Source organism: Pseudophryne corroboree, unplaced genomic scaffold, assembly GCF_028390025.1.
Source record: "Pseudophryne corroboree isolate aPseCor3 unplaced genomic scaffold, aPseCor3.hap2 scaffold_2967, whole genome shotgun sequence".
NCBI lineage: Eukaryota > Metazoa > Chordata > Amphibia > Anura > Myobatrachidae > Pseudophryne > Pseudophryne corroboree.
In genome coordinates, this window is record NW_026969637.1 from 11,336 (window position 1) to 28,324 (window position 16,989).

Consider the following 16,989-nt stretch of genomic DNA (forward strand, 5'->3'; position numbering starts at 1 on the left):
ATAAAAATAAAGCCAGAAAATGAAGAGCTGCTTAATCACTCAATTGGATTTTTCTGCCAGCATATTTCTTTTTCTCTGCAACCCACTGCTAAATTGTGCTTCCTGGCTGTTTTTATAAAATCACTGAATCAAATCTAACTCTGATTACATCAGAGAAGGCCAGGTACCCTACACCATAACAGGGGGTTTGAAATTTTGACTTGTCTACTTAAAGATCACCAAAATCTGATAACAAGGTCAATTATGTCCCTGGGTGGGATTGAACCACCAACCCTTTGGTTAATAACCAAACACACTAACCGATTGCGCCACAGAGACACTTTGCGAAAGTCCATACTGACAAAGGCTAATAAGCATTCATCTAGAACGTTTCCTAGTAAAACTTTAAAAAGTCAATAATCTGGAGAGTTTTTGTAAGATGTTTCTTCCATCAACCAACGAAGAAACACATTGGTACTTTCCCATGATGAGTGAGTGCTTCAGGATCTCTTGCACTTACATGTGCAGCAGAGTACTGTAATGAAAGCATGCTGGGTTCATAACCCAGAGGTAGGCAGATTGAAACTATCCTTTGCTATATGCATTTTTTTTTGTTAATTAAAGTAATCCAAAACTGGGATTGATATTTTTGCTCTTTTATTTTTACTTAAAGTACAATAACTTTTACCATTTTAATTTGTTTTAATAGTATATTGACAGTATTGTTTTCTTTCAAAAATCCACTTAATTTTCATTACCCTATTATTAAAATGGTAATTGACAAAAACAAACTACATTGTCACCAGAAGAGCAATACAAAATGTACAAGTGATATATTAAAATCATCTTTCCAGCTTGAATTTCAATGATGCATTGGGGCAACAATTTTGTGAGAAACATCTTCACCCTTAAATAAAGATTTTCTTAATTCCTTACCTGTGTGCTAATTAGATATCACCTTGTTTTCACATTAAACAGACTTCCACGTGAGAAAGCAGCAAGGATGCAGTGGCGTTAATGTTTCCTGGTGTCAACCTGTATTATTTCAGTAGATATTGAAATGAGGATGCATCTTGCTGCCTTTCCAATGAAGCAAGTTTAATTTAGTAATAGGTGAAAAACCATCCCTACAAAGATGTTAATCAGATACTTGGCTTTGTGGACACTTTTCAGAGAACAAATTTGTTAGCATAAAAATAAAGCCAGAAAATGAAGAGCTGTTTAATCAGTCAATTGGATTTTTTTGCCAGCATATTTCTTTTTCTCTGCAAACCACTGCTAAATTGTGCTTCCTAGCTGTTTTTATAAAATCACTGAATCAAATCTAACTCTGATTACATCAGAGAAGGCCAGGTACCCTACACCATAACAGGGGTTTTTGAAATTTTGACTTGTCTACTTAAAGATCACCAAAATCTGATAACAAGGTCAATTACGTCCCTGGGTGGGATTGAACCACTAACCTTTTGGTTAATAGCCATACACACTAACTGATTGCGCCACAGCGACACTTTGCAAAAGTATATACTGACAAAGGCTAATAAGCATTCATCTAGAACGTTTCCTAGAAAAACTTTAAATAGTCAATAATCTGGAGAGTTTTTGTAAGATGTTTCTTCCATCAACCAATGAAGAAACACATTGGTACTTTCCCATGATGAGTGAGTGCTTCAGGATCTCTTGCAATTACATGTGCAGCAGAGTACTGTAATGGAAGCATGCTGGGTCCATAACCCAGAGGTAGGCAGATTGAAACTATCCTCTGCTATATGCATTTTTTTGTTGTTAATTAAAGTAAACAAAAACTGGGATTGATATTTTTGCTCTTTTATTTTTACTTAAAGTACAATAACTTTTACCATTTTAATTTGTTTTAATAGTATATTGACAGTATTGTTTTCTTTCAAAAATCCACTTAATTTTCTTTACCCGATTATTAAAATGGTAATTGACAAAAACAAACTACATTGTCACCAGAAGAGCAATACAAAATGTACAAGTGATATATTAAAATCATCTTTCCAGCTTGAATTTCAATGATGCATTGGGGCAACGATTTTGTGAGAAACATCTTCACCCTTAAATAAAGATTTTCTTAATTCCTTACCTGTGTGCTAATTAGATATCACCTTGTTTTCACATTAAACAGACTTCCACATGAGAAAGCAGCAAGGATGCAGTGGCGTTAATGTTTCCTGGTGTCAACCTGTATTATTTCAGTAGATATTGAAATGAGGATGCATCTTGCTGCCTTTCCAATGAAGCAAGTTTAATTTAGTAATAGGTGAAAAACCATCCCTACAAAGATGTTAATCCGATAATTGGCTTTTTGGACACTTTTCAGAGAACAAATTTGTTAGCATAAAAATAAAGCCAGAAAATGAAGAGCTGTTTAATCACTCAATTGGATTTTTCTGCCAGCATATTTCATTTTCTCTGCAACCCACTGCTAAATTGTGCTTCCTAGCTGTTTTTTTATAAAATCACTTAATCAAATCTAACTCTGATTACATCAGAGTAGGCCAGGTACCCTACACCATAAGAGGGGGTTTGAAATTTTGACTTGTCTACTTAAAGATCACCAAAATCTGATGACAAGGTCAATAACATCCCTGGGTGGGATTGAACCACCAACCCTTTGGTTAATAACCAAACACACTAACCAATTGCACCACAGAGACACTTTGCAAAAGTACATACTGACAAAGGCTAATAAGCATTCATCTAGAACGTTTCCTAGAAAACTTTAAAAAGTCAATAATCTGGAGAGTTTTTGTAAGATGTTTCTTCCATCAACCAATGAAGAAACGCATTGGTACTTTCCCATGATGAGTGAGTGCTTCAGGATCTCTTGCACTTACATGTGCAGCAGAGTACTGCAATGGAAGCATGCTGGGCCCATAACCCAGAGGTAGGCAGATTGAAACTATCCTCTGCTATATGCATTTTTTTTTTGTTAATTAAAGTAATCCAAAACTGGGATTGATATTTTTGCTCTTTTATTTTTACTTAAAGTACAATAACTTTTACCATTTTAATTTGTTTTAATAGTATATTGACAGTATTGTTTTCTTTCAAAAATCCACTTAATTTTCTTTACCCTATTATTAAAATGGTAATTGACAAAAACAAACTACATTGTCACCAGAAGAGCATGTACAAGTGATATATTAAAATCATCTTTCCAGCTTGAATTTCAATGATGCATTGGGGCAACGATATTGTGAGAAACATCTTCACCCTTAAATAAAGATTTTCTTAATTCCTTACCTGTGTGCTAATTAGATATCACCTTGTTTTCACATTAAACAGACTTCCACATGAGAAAGCAGCAAGGATGCAGTGGCGTTAATGTTTCCTGGTGTCAACCTGTATTATTTCAGTAGATATTGAAATGAGGATGCATCTTGCTGCCTTTCCAATGAAGCAAGTTTAATTTAGTAATAGGTGAAAAACCATCCCTACAAAGATGTTAATCAGATACTTGGCTTTGTGGACACTTTTCAGAGAACAAATTTGTTAGCATAAAAATAAAGCCAGAAAATGAAGAGCTGTTTAATCACTCAATTGGATTTTTTTGCCAGCATATTTCTTTTTCTCTGCAAACCACTGCTAAATTGTGCTTCCTAGCTGTTTTTATAAAATCACTGAATCAAATCTAACTCTGATTACATCAGAGAAGGCCAGGTACCCTACACCATAACAGGGGTTTTTGAAATTTTGACTTGTCTACTTAAAGATCACCAAAATCTGATAACAAGGTCAATTACGTCCCTGGGTGGGATTGAACCACTAACCTTTTGGTTAATAGCCGTACACACTAACTGATTGCGCCACAGCGACACTTTGCAAAAGTACATACTGACAAAGGCTAATAAGCATTCATCTAGAACGTTTCCTAGAAAAACTTTAAATAGTCAATAATCTGGAGAGTTTTTGTAAGATGTTTCTTCCATCAACCAATGAAGAAACACATTGGTACTTTCCCATGATGAGTGAGTGCTTCAGGATCTCTTGCAATTACATGTGCAGCAGAGTACTGTAATGGAAGCATGCTGGGTCCATAACCCAGAGGTAGGCAGATTGAAACTATCCTCTGCTATATGCATTTTTTTTTGTTAATTAAAGTAAACCAAAACTGGGATTGATATTTTTGCTCTTTTATTTTTACTTAAAGTACAATAACTTTTACCATTTTAATTTGTTTTAATAGTATATTGACAGTATTGTTTTCTTTCAAAAATCCACTTAATTTTCTTTACCCGATTATTAAAATGGTAATTGACAAAAACAAACTACATTGTCACCAGAAGAGCAATACAAAATGTACAAGTGATATATTAAAATCATCTTTCCAGCTTGAATTTCAATGATGCATTGGGGCAACGATTTTGTGAGAAAAATCTTCACCCTTAAATAAAGATTTTCTTAATTCCTTACCTGTGTGCTAATTAGATATCACCTTGTTTTCACATTAAACAGACTTCCACATGAGAAAGCAGCAAGGATGCAGTGGCGTTAATGTTTCCTGGTGTCAACCTGTATTATTTCAGTAGATATTGAAATGAGGATGCATCTTGCTGCCTTTCCAATGAAGCAAGTTTAATTTAGTAATAGGTGAAAAACCATCCCTACAAAGATGTTAATCCGATTCTTGGCTTTTTGGACACTTTTCAGAGAACAAATTTGTTAGCATAAAAATAAAGCCAGAAAATGAAGAGCTGTTTAATCACTCAATTGGATTTTTCTGCCAGCATATTTCATTTTCTCTGCAACCCACTGCTAAATTGTGCTTCCTAGCTGTTTTTTGATAAAATCACTTAATCAAATCTAACTCTGATTACATCAGAGAAGGCCAGGTACCCTACACCATAAGAGGGGGTTTGCAATTTTGACTTGTCTACTTAAATATTACCAAAATCTGATCACAAGGTCAATTACGTCTCTGGATGGGATTGAACCACCAACCTTTTGATTAATAGCTGAACACACTAACCGATTGCGCCACAGAGACACTTTGCGAAAAGTACATACTGACAAAGACTAATAAGCATTCATCTAGAACGTTTCCTAAAAAAACTTTAAAAAGTCAATAATCTGGAGAGTTTTTGTAAGATGTTTCTTCCAGCAACCAATGAAGAAACACATTGGTACTTTCGCATGATGAGTGAGTGCTTCAGGATCTCTTGCACTTACATGTGCAGCAGAGTACTGCAATGGAAGCATGCTGGGCCCATAACCCAGAGGTAGGCAGATTGAAACTATCCTTTGCTATATGCATTTTTTTTGTTCATTAAAGTAATCCAAAACTGGGATTGATATTTTAGCTTTTATTTTTACTTAAAGTACAATAACTTTTACCATTTTAATTTGTTTTAATAGTATATTGACAGTATTGTTTTCTTTCAAAAATCCAATTAATTTTCTTTACCCGATTATTAAAATGGTAATTGACAAAAACAAACTACATTGTCACCAGAAGAGCAATACAAAATGTACAAGTGATATATTAAAATCATCTTTCCAGCTTGAATTTCAATGATGCATTGGGGCAACGATTTTGTGAGAAACATCTTCACCCTTAAATAAAGATTTTCTTAATTCCTTACCTGTGTGCTAATTAGATATCACCTTGTTTTCACATTAAACAGACTTCCACATGAGAAAGCAGCAAGGATGCAGTGGCGTTAATGTTTCCTGGTGTCAACCTGTATTATTTCAGTAGATATTGAAATGAGGATGCATCTTGCTGCCTTTCCAATGAAGCAAGTTTAATTTAGTAATAGGTGAAAAACCATCCCTACAAATATGTTAATCAGATACTTGGCTTTGTCCACACTTTTCAGAGAACAAATTCGTTAGCATAAAAATAAAGCCAGAAAATGAAGAGCTGTTTAATCACTCAATTGGATTTTTCTGCCAGCATATTTCTTTTTCTCTGCAACCCACTGCTAAATTGTGCTTCCTGGCTGTTTTTATAAAATCACTGAATCAAATCTAACTCTGATTACATCAGAGAAGGCCAGGTACCCTACACCATAACAGGGGGTTTGAAATTTTGACTTGTCTACTTAAAGATCACCAAAATCTGATAACAAGGTCAATTACGTCCCTGGGTGGGATTGAACCACCAACCTTTTGGTTAATAACCATACACACTAACTGATTGCGCCACAGCGACACTTTGCAAAAGTACATACTGACAAAGGCTAATAAGCATTCATCTAGAACGTTTCCTAGAAACATTTTAAAAAGTCAATAATGTGGAGAGTTTTTGTAAGATGTTTCTTCCATCAACCAATGAAGAAACACATTGGTACTTTCCCATGATGAGTGAGTGCTTCAGGATCTCTTGCACTTACATGTGCAGCAGAGTACTGTAATGGAAGCATGCTGGGTCCATAACCCAGAGGTAGGCAGATTGAAACTATCCTCTGCTATATGCATTTTTTTTGTTAATTAAAGTAATCCAAAACTGGGATTGACATTTTTGCTCTTTTATTTTTACTTAAAGTACAATAACTTTTACCATTTTAATTTGTTTTAATAGTATATTGACAGTATTGTTTTCTTTCAAAAATCCACTTAATTTTCTTTACCCTATTATTAAAATGGTAATTGACAAAAACAAACTACATTGTCACCAGAAGAGCAATACAAAATGTACAAGTGATATATTAAAATCATCTTTCCAGCTTGAATTTCAATGATGCATTGGGGCAACAATTTTGTGAGAAACACCTTCACCCTTAAATAAAGATTTTCTTAATTCCTTACCTGTGTGCTAATTAGATATCACCTTGTTTTCACATTAAACAGACTTCCACATGCGAAAGCAGCAAGGATGCAGTGGCGTTAATGTTTCCTGGTGTCAACCTGTACTATTTCAGTAGACATTGAAATGAGGATGCATCTTGCTGCCTTTCCAATGAAGCAAGTTTAATTTAGTAATAGGTGAAAAACCATCCCTACAAAGGTGTTAATCAGAGACTTGGCTTTGTGGACACTTTTCAGAGAACAAATTTGTTAGCATAAAAATAAAGCCAGAAAATGAAGAGCTGTTTAATCACTCAATTGGATTTTTTTGCCAGCATATTTCTTTTTCTCTGCAACCCACTGCTAAATTGTGCTTCCTAGCTGTTTTTATAAAATCACTGAATCAAATCTAACTCTGATTACATCAGAGAAGGCCAGGTACGCTACACCATAACAGGGGGTTTGAAATTTTGACTTGTCTACTTAAAGATCACCAAAATCTGATAACAAGGTCAATTATGTCCCTGGGTAGGATTGAACCACCAACCCTTTGGTTAATAACCAAACACACTAACCGATTGCGCCACAGAGACACTTTGCGAAAGTCCATACTGACAAAGGCTAATAAGCATTCATCTAGAACGTTTCCTAGAAAAACTTTAAAAAGTCAATAATCTGGAGAGTTTTTGTAAGATGTTTCTTCCATCAACCAACGAAGAAACACATTGGTACTTTCCCATGATGAGTGAGTGCTTCAGGATCTCTTGCACTTACATGTGCAGCAGAGTACTGTAATGAAAGCATGCTGGGTTCATAACCCAGAGGTAGGCAGATTGAAACTATCCTCTGCTATATGCATTTTTTTTGTTAATTAAAGTAATCCAAAACTGGGATTGATATTTTTGCTCTTTTATTTTTACTTAAAGTACAATAACTTTTACCATTTTAATTTGTTTTAATAGTATATTGACAGTATTGTTTTCTTTCAAAAATCCACTTAATTTTCTTTACCCTATTATTAAAATGGTAATTGACAAAAACAAACTACATTGTCACCAGAAGAGCAATACAAAATGTACAAGTGATATATTAAAATCATCTTTCCAGCTTGAATTTCAATGATGCATTGGGGCAACGATTTTGTGAGAAACATCTTCACCCTTAAATAAAGATTTTCTTAATTCCTTACCTGTGTGCTAATTAGATATCACCTTGTTTTCACATTAAACAGACTTCCACATGAGAAAGCAGCAAGGATGCAGTGGCGTTAATGTTTCCTGGTGTCAACCTGTATTATTTCAGTAGATATTGAAATGAGGATGCATCTTGCTGCCTTTCCAATGAAGCAAGTTTAATTTAGTAATAGGTGAAAAACCATCCCTACAAAGATGTTAATCAGATACTTGGCTTTGTGGACACTTTTCAGAGAACAAATTTGTTAGCATAAAAATAAAGCCAGAAAATGAAGAGCTGTTTAATCACTCAATTGGATTTTTTTGCCAGCATATTTCTTTTTCTCTGCAAACCACTGCTAAATTGTGCTTCCTAGCTGTTTTTATAAAATCACTGAATCAAATCTAACTCTGATTACATCAGAGAAGGCCAGGTACCCTACACCATAACAGGGGTTTTTGAAATTTTGACTTGTCTACTTAAAGATCACCAAAATCTGATAACAAGGTCAATTACATCCCTGGGTGGGATTGAACCACCAACCCTTTGGTTAATAACCAATCACACTAACCGATTGCGCCACAGAGACACTTTGCAAAAGTCCATACTGACAAAGGATAATAAGCATTCATCTAGAACGTTTCCTAGAAAAACTTTAAAAAGTCAATAATCTGGAGAGTTTTTGTAAGATGTTTCTTCCATCAACCAACGAAGAAACACATTGGTACTTTCCCATGATGAGTGAGTGCTTCAGGATCTCTTGCACTTACATGTGCAGCAGAGTACTGTAATGAAAGCATGCTGGGTTCATAACCCAGAGGTAGGCAGATTGAAACTATCCTCTGCTATATGCATTTTTTTTTGTTAATTAAAGTAATCCAAAACTGGGATTGATATTTTTGCTCTTTTATTTTTACTTAAAGTACAATAATTTTTACCATTTTAATTTGTTTTAATAGTATATTGACAGTATTGTTTTCTTTCAAAAATCCACTTAATTTTCTTTACCCGATTATTAAAATGGTAATTGACAAAAACAAACTACATTGTCACCAGACGAGCAATACAAAATGTACAAGTGATATATTAAAATCATCTTTCCAGCTTGAATTTCAATGATGCATTGGGGCAACGATTTTGTGAGAAACATCTTCACCCTTAAATAAAGATTTTCTTAATTCCTTACCTGTGTGCTAATTAGATATCACCTTGTTTTCACATTAAACAGACTTCCACATGAGAAAGCAGCAAGGATGCAGTGGCGTTAATGTTTCCTGGTGTCAACCTGTATTATTTCAGTAGATATTGAAATGAGGATGCATCTTGCTGCCTTTCCAATGAAGCAAGTTTAATTTAGTAATAGGTGAAAAACCATCCCTACAAAGATGTTAATCCGATACTTGGCTTTTTGGACACTTTTCAGAGAACAAATTTGTTAGCATAAAAATAAAGCCAGAAAATGAAGAGCTGTTTAATCACTCAATTGGATTTTTCTGCCAGCATATTTCATTTTCTCTGCAACCCACTGCTAAATTGTGCTTCCTAGCTGTTTTTTGATAAAATCACTTAATCAAATCTAACTCTGATTACATCAGAGTAGGCCAGGTACCCTACACCATAAGAGGGGGTTTGAAATTTTGACTTGTCTACTTAAAGATCACCAAAATCTGATGACAAGGTCAATAACATCCCTGGGTGGGATTGAACCACCAACCCTTTGGTTAATAACCAAACACACTAACCGATTGCACCACAGAGACACTTTGCAAAAGTACATACTGACAAAGGCTAATAAGCATTCATCTAGAACGTTTCCTAGAAAACTTTAAAAAGTCAATAATCTGGAGAGTTTTTGTAAGATGTTTCTTCCATCAACCAATGAAGAAACGCATTGGTACTTTCCCATGATGAGTGAGTGCTTCAGGATCTCTTGCACTTACATGTGCAGCAGAGTACTGCAATGGAAGCATGCTGGGCCCATAACCCAGAGGTAGGCAGATTGAAACTATCCTCTGCTATATGCATTTTTTTTGTGTTAATTAAAGTAATCCAAAACTGGGATTGATATTTTTGCTCTTTTATTTTTACTTAAAGTACAATAACTTTTACCATTTTAATTTGTTTTAATAGTATATTGACAGTATTGTTTTCTTTCAAAAATCCACTTAATTTTCTTTACCCTATTATTAAAATGGTAATTGACAAAAACAAACTACATTGTCACCAGAAGAGCAATACAAAATGTACAAGTGATATATTAAAATCATCTTTCCAGCTTGAATTTCAATGATGCATTGGGGCAACGATATTGTGAGAAACATCTTCACCCTTAAATAAAGATTTTCTTAATTCCTTACCTGTGTGCTAATTAGATATCACCTTGTTTTCACATTAAACAGACTTCCACATGAGAAAGCAGCAAGGATGCAGTGGCGTTAATGTTTCCTGGTGTCAACCTGTATTATTTCAGTAGATATTGAAATGAGGATGCATCTTGCTGCCTTTCCAATGAAGCAAGTTTAATTTAGTAATAGGTGAAAAACCATCCCTACAAAGATGTTAATCAGATACTTGGCTTTGTGGACACTTTTCAGAGAACAAATTTGTTAGCATAAAAATAAAGCCAGAAAATGAAGAGCTGTTTAATCACTCAATTGGATTTTTTTGCCAGCATATTTCTTTTTCTCTGCAAACCACTGCTAAATTGTGCTTCCTAGCTGTTTTTATAAAATCACTGAATCAAATCGAACTCTGATTACATCAGAGAAGGCCAGGTACCCTACACCATAACAGGGGTTTTTGAAATTTTGACTTGTCTACTTAAAGATCACCAAAATCTGATAACAAGGTCAATTACGTCCCTGGGTGGGATTGAACCACTAACCTTTTGGTTAATTGCCGTACACACTAACTGATTGCGCCACAGCGACACTTTACAAAAGTATATACTGACAAAGGCTAATAAGCATTCATCTAGAACGTTTCCTAGAAAAACTTTAAATAGTCAATAATCTGGAGAGTTTTTGTAAGATGTTTCTTCCATCAACCAATGAAGAAACACATTGGTACTTTCCCATGATGAGTGAGTGCTTCAGGATCTCTTGCAATTACATGTGCAGCAGAGTACTGTAATGGAAGCATGCTGGGTCCATAACCCAGAGGTAGGCAGATTGAAACTATCCTCTGCTATATGCATTTTTTTTTGTTAAAGTAAACCAAAACTGGGATTGATATTTTTGCTCTTTTATTTTTACTTAAAGTACAATAACTTTTACCATTTTAATTTGTTTTAATAGTATATTGACAGTATTGTTTTCTTTCAAAAATCCACTTAATTTTCTTTACCCGATTATTAAAATGGTAATTGACAAAAACAAACTACATTGTCACCAGAAGAGCAATACAAAATGTACAAGTGATATATTAAAATCATCTTTCCAGCTTGAATTTCAATGATGCATTGGGGCAACGATTTTGTGAGAAACATCTTCACCCTTAAATAAAGATTTTCTTAATTCCTTACCTGTGTGCTAATTAGATATCACCTTGTTTTCACATTAAACAGACTTCCACATGAAAAAGCAGCAAGGATGCAGTGGCGTTAATGTTTCCTGGTGTCAACCTGTATTATTTCAGTAGATATTGAAATGAGGATGCATCTTGCTGCCTTTCCAATGAAGCAAGTTTAATTTAGTAATAGGTTAAAAACCATCCCTACAAAGATGTTAATCCGATACTTGGCTTTTTGGACACTTTTCAGAGAACAAATTTGTTAGCATAAAAATAAAGCCAGAAAATGAAGAGCTGTTTAATCACTCAATTGGATTTTTCTGCCAGCATATTTCATTTTCTCTGCAACCCACTGCTAAATTGTGCTTCCTAGCTGTTTTTTGATAAAATCACTTAATCAAATCTAACTCTGATTACATCAGAGTAGGCCAGGTACCCTACACCATAAGAGGGGGTTTGAAATTTTGACTTGTCTACTTAAAGATCACCAAAATCTGATGACAAGGTCAATAACATCCCTGGGTGGGATTGAACCACCAACCCTTTGGTTAATAACCAAACACACTAACCGATTGCACCACAGAGACACTTTGCAAAAGTACATACTGACAAAGGCTAATAAGCATTCATCTAGAACGTTTCCTAGAAAACTTTAAAAAGTCAATAATCTGGAGAGTTTTTGTAAGATGTTTCTTCCATCAACCAATGAAGAAACGCATTGGTACTTTCCCATGATGAGTGAGTGCTTCAGGATCTCTTGCACTTACATGTGCAGCAGAGTACTGCAATGGAAGCATGCTGGGCCCATAACCCAGAGGTAGGCAGATTGAAACTATCCTCTGCTATATGCATTTTTTTTTGTTAATTAAAGTAATCCAAAACTGGGATTGATATTTTTGCTCTTTTATTTTTACTTAAAGTACAATAACTTTTACCATTTTAATTTGTTTTAATAGTATATTGACAGTATTGTTTTCTTTCAAAAATCCACTTAATTTTCTTTACCCTATTATTAAAATGGTAATTGACAAAAACAAACTACATTGTCACCAGAAGAGCAATACAAAATGTACAAGTGATATATTAAAATCATCTTTCCAGCTTGAATTTCAATGATGCATTGGGGCAACGATATTGTGAGAAACATCTTCACCCTTAAATAAAGATTTTCTTAATTCCTTACCTGTGTGCTCATTAGATATCACCTTGTTTTCACATTAAACAGACTTCCACATGAGAAAGCAGCAAGGATGCAGTGGCGTTAATGTTTCCTGGTGTCAACCTGTATTATTTCAGTAGATATTGAAATGAGGATGCATCTTGCTGCCTTTCCAATGAAGCAAGTTTAATTTAGTAATAGGTGAAAAACCATCCCTACAAAGATGTTAATCAGATACTTGGCTTTGTGGACACTTTTCAGAGAACAAATTTGTTAGCATAAAAATAAAGCCAGAAAATGAAGAGCTGTTTAATCACTCAATTGGATTTTTTTGCCAGCATATTTCTTTTTCTCTGCAAACCACTGCTAAATTGTGCTTCCTAGCTGTTTTTATAAAATCACTGAATCAAATCTAACTCTGATTACATCAGAGAAGGCCAGGTACCCTACACCATAACAGGGGTTTTTGAAATTTTGACTTGTCTACTTAAAGATCACCAAAATCTGATAACAAGGTCAATTACGTCCCTGGGTGGGATTGAACCACTAACCTTTTGGTTAATAGCCGTACACACTAACTGATTGCGCCACAGCGACACTTTGCAAAAGTGTATACTGACAAAGGCTAATAAGCATTCATCTAGAACGTTTCCTAGAAAAACTTTAAAAAGTCAATAATCTGGAGAGTTTTTGTAAGATGTTTCTTCCATCAACCAATGAAGAAACACATTGGTACTTTCCCATGATGAGTGAGTGCTTCAGGATCTCTTGCAATTACATGTGCAGCAGAGTACTGTAATGGAAGCATGCTGGGTCCATAACCCAGAGGTAGGCAGATTGAAACTATCCTCTGCTATATGCATTTTTTTTTTGTTAATTAAAGTAAACCAAAACTGGGATTGATATTTTTGCTCTTTTATTTTTACTTAAAGTACAATAACTTTTACCATTTTAATTTGTTTTAATAGTATATTGACAGTATTGTTTTCTTTCAAAAATCCACTTAATTTTCTTTACCCGATTATTAAAATGGTAATTGACAAAAACAAACTACATTGTCACCAGAAGAGCAATACAAAATGTACAAGTGATATATTAAAATCATCTTTCCAGCTTGAATTTCAATGATGCATTGGGGCAACGATTTTGTGAGAAACATCTTCACCCTTAAATAAAGATTTTCTTAATTCCTTACCTGTGTGCTAATTAGATATCACCTTGTTTTCACATTAAACAGACTTCCACATGAGAAAGCAGCAAGGATGCAGTGGCGTTAATGTTTCCTGGTGTCAACCTGTATTATTTCAGTAGATATTGAAATGAGGATGCATCTTGCTGCCTTTCCAATGAAGCAAGTTTAATTTAGTAATAGGTGAAAAACCATCCCTACAAAGATGTTAATCAGATACTTGGCTTTGTGGACACTTTTCAGAGAACAAATTTGTTAGCATAAAAATAAAGCCAGAAAATGAAGAGCTGTTTAATCACTCAATTGGATTTTTTTGCCAGCATATTTCTTTTTCTCTGCAAACCACTGCTAAATTGTGCTTCCTAGCTGTTTTTATAAAATCACTGAATCAAATCTAACTCTGATTACATCAGAGAAGGCCAGGTACCCTACACCATAACAGGGGTTTTTGAAATTTTGACTTGTCTACTTAAAGATCACCAAAATCTGATAACAAGGTCAATTACATCCCTGGGTGGGATTGAACCACCAACCCTTTGGTTAATAACCAATCACACTAACCGATTGCGCCACAGAGACACTTTGCAAAAGTCCATACTGACAAAGGATAATAAGCATTCATCTAGAACGTTTCCTAGAAAAACTTTAAAAAGTCAATAATCTGGAGAGTTTTTGTAAGATGTTTCTTCCATCAACCAACGAAGAAACACATTGGTACTTTCCCATGATGAGTGAGTGCTTCAGGATCTCTTGCACTTACATGTGCAGCAGAGTACTGTAATGAAAGCATGCTGGGTTCATAACCCAGAGGTAGGCAGATTGAAACTATCCTCTGCTATAAGCATTTTTTTTTGTTAATTAAAGTAATCCAAAACTGGGATTGATATTTTTGCTCTTTTATTTTTACTTAAAGTACAATAATTTTTACCATTTTAATTTGTTTTAATAGTATATTGACAGTATTGTTTTCTTTCAAAAATCCACTTAATTTTCTTTACCCGATTATTAAAATGGTAATTGACAAAAACAAACTACATTGTCACCAGACGAGCAATACAAAATGTACAAGTGATATATTAAAATCATCTTTCCAGCTTGAATTTCAATGATGCATTGGGGCAACGATTTTGTGAGAAACATCTTCACCCTTAAATAAAGATTTTCTTAATTCCTTACCTGTGTGCTAATTAGATATCACCTTGTTTTCACATTAAACAGACTTCCACATGAGAAAGCAGCAAGGATGCAGTGGCGTTAATGTTTCCTGGTGTCAACCTGTATTATTTCAGTAGATATTGAAATGAGGATGCATCTTGCTGCCTTTCCAATGAAGCAAGTTTAATTTAGTAATAGGTGAAAAACCATCCCTACAAAGATGTTAATCCGATACTTGGCTTTTTGGACACTTTTCAGAGAACAAATTTGTTAGCATAAAAATAAAGCCAGAAAATGAAGAGCTGTTTAATCACTCAATTGGATTTTTCTGCCAGCATATTTCATTTTCTCTGCAACCCACTGCTAAATTGTGCTTCCTAGCTGTTTTTTGATAAAATCACTTAATCAAATCTAACTCTGATTACATCAGAGTAGGCCAGGTACCCTACACCATAAGAGGGGGTTTGAAATTTTGACTTGTCTACTTAAAGATCACCAAAATCTGATGACAAGGTCAATAACATCCCTGGGTGGGATTGAACCACCAACCCTTTGGTTAATAACCAAACACACTAACCGATTGCACCACAGAGACACTTTGCAAAAGTACATACTGACAAAGGCTAATAAGCATTCATCTAGAACGTTTCCTAGAAAACTTTAAAAAGTCAATAATCTGGAGAGTTTTTGTAAGATGTTTCTTCCATCAACCAATGAAGAAACGCATTGGTACTTTCCCATGATGAGTGAGTGCTTCAGGATCTCTTGCACTTACATGTGCAGCAGAGTACTGCAATGGAAGCATGCTGGGCCCATAACCCAGAGGTAGGCAGATTGAAACTATCCTCTGCTATATGCATTTTTTTTGTGTTAATTAAAGTAATCCAAAACTGGGATTGATATTTTTGCTCTTTTATTTTTACTTAAAGTACAATAACTTTTACCATTTTAATTTGTTTTAATAGTATATTGACAGTATTGTTTTCTTTCAAAAATCCACTTAATTTTCTTTACCCTATTATTAAAATGGTAATTGACAAAAACAAACTACATTGTCACCAGAAGAGCAATACAAAATGTACAAGTGATATATTAAAATCATCTTTCCAGCTTGAATTTCAATGATGCATTGGGGCAACGATATTGTGAGAAACATCTTCACCCTTAAATAAAGATTTTCTTAATTCCTTACCTGTGTGCTAATTAGATATCACCTTGTTTTCACATTAAACAGACTTCCACATGAGAAAGCAGCAAGGATGCAGTGGCGTTAATGTTTCCTGGTGTCAACCTGTATTATTTCAGTAGATATTGAAATGAGGATGCATCTTGCTGCCTTTCCAATGAAGCAAGTTTAATTTAGTAATAGGTGAAAAACCATCCCTACAAAGATGTTAATCAGATACTTGGCTTTGTGGACACTTTTCAGAGAACAAATTTGTTAGCATAAAAATAAAGCCAGAAAATGAAGAGCTGTTTAATCACTCAATTGGATTTTTTTGCCAGCATATTTCTTTTTCTCTGCAAACCACTGCTAAATTGTGCTTCCTAGCTGTTTTTATAAAATCACTGAATCAAATCGAACTCTGATTACATCAGAGAAGGCCAGGTACCCTACACCATAACAGGGGTTTTTGAAATTTTGACTTGTCTACTTAAAGATCACCAAAATCTGATAACAAGGTCAATTACGTCCCTGGGTGGGATTGAACCACTAACCTTTTGGTTAATTGCCGTACACACTAACTGATTGCGCCACAGCGACACTTTACAAAAGTATATACTGACAAAGGCTAATAAGCATTCATCTAGAACGTTTCCTAGAAAAACTTTAAATAGTCAATAATCTGGAGAGTTTTTGTAAGATGTTTCTTCCATCAACCAATGAAGAAACACATTGGTACTTTCCCATGATGAGTGAGTGCTTCAGGATCTCTTGCAATTACATGTGCAGCAGAGTACTGTAATGGAAGCATGCTGGGTCCATAACCCAGAGGTAGGCAGATTGAAACTATCCTCTGCTATATGCATTTTTTTTTGTTAAAGTAAACCAAAACTGGGATTGATA

At 34.6% G+C, this 16,989-nt stretch overlaps 1 non-coding gene across 1 annotated transcript; it reads right to left on the reverse strand.

Moving 5' to 3' along the window:
* Positions 1-244: 244 nt before the first annotated feature.
* TRNAN-AUU (transfer RNA asparagine (anticodon AUU)) lies at positions 245-318 on the reverse strand. The gene has a single exon. It is a non-coding gene; the product is annotated as a tRNA-Asn (tRNA).
* Between the last annotated feature and the right edge of the window lie 16,671 nt (positions 319-16,989).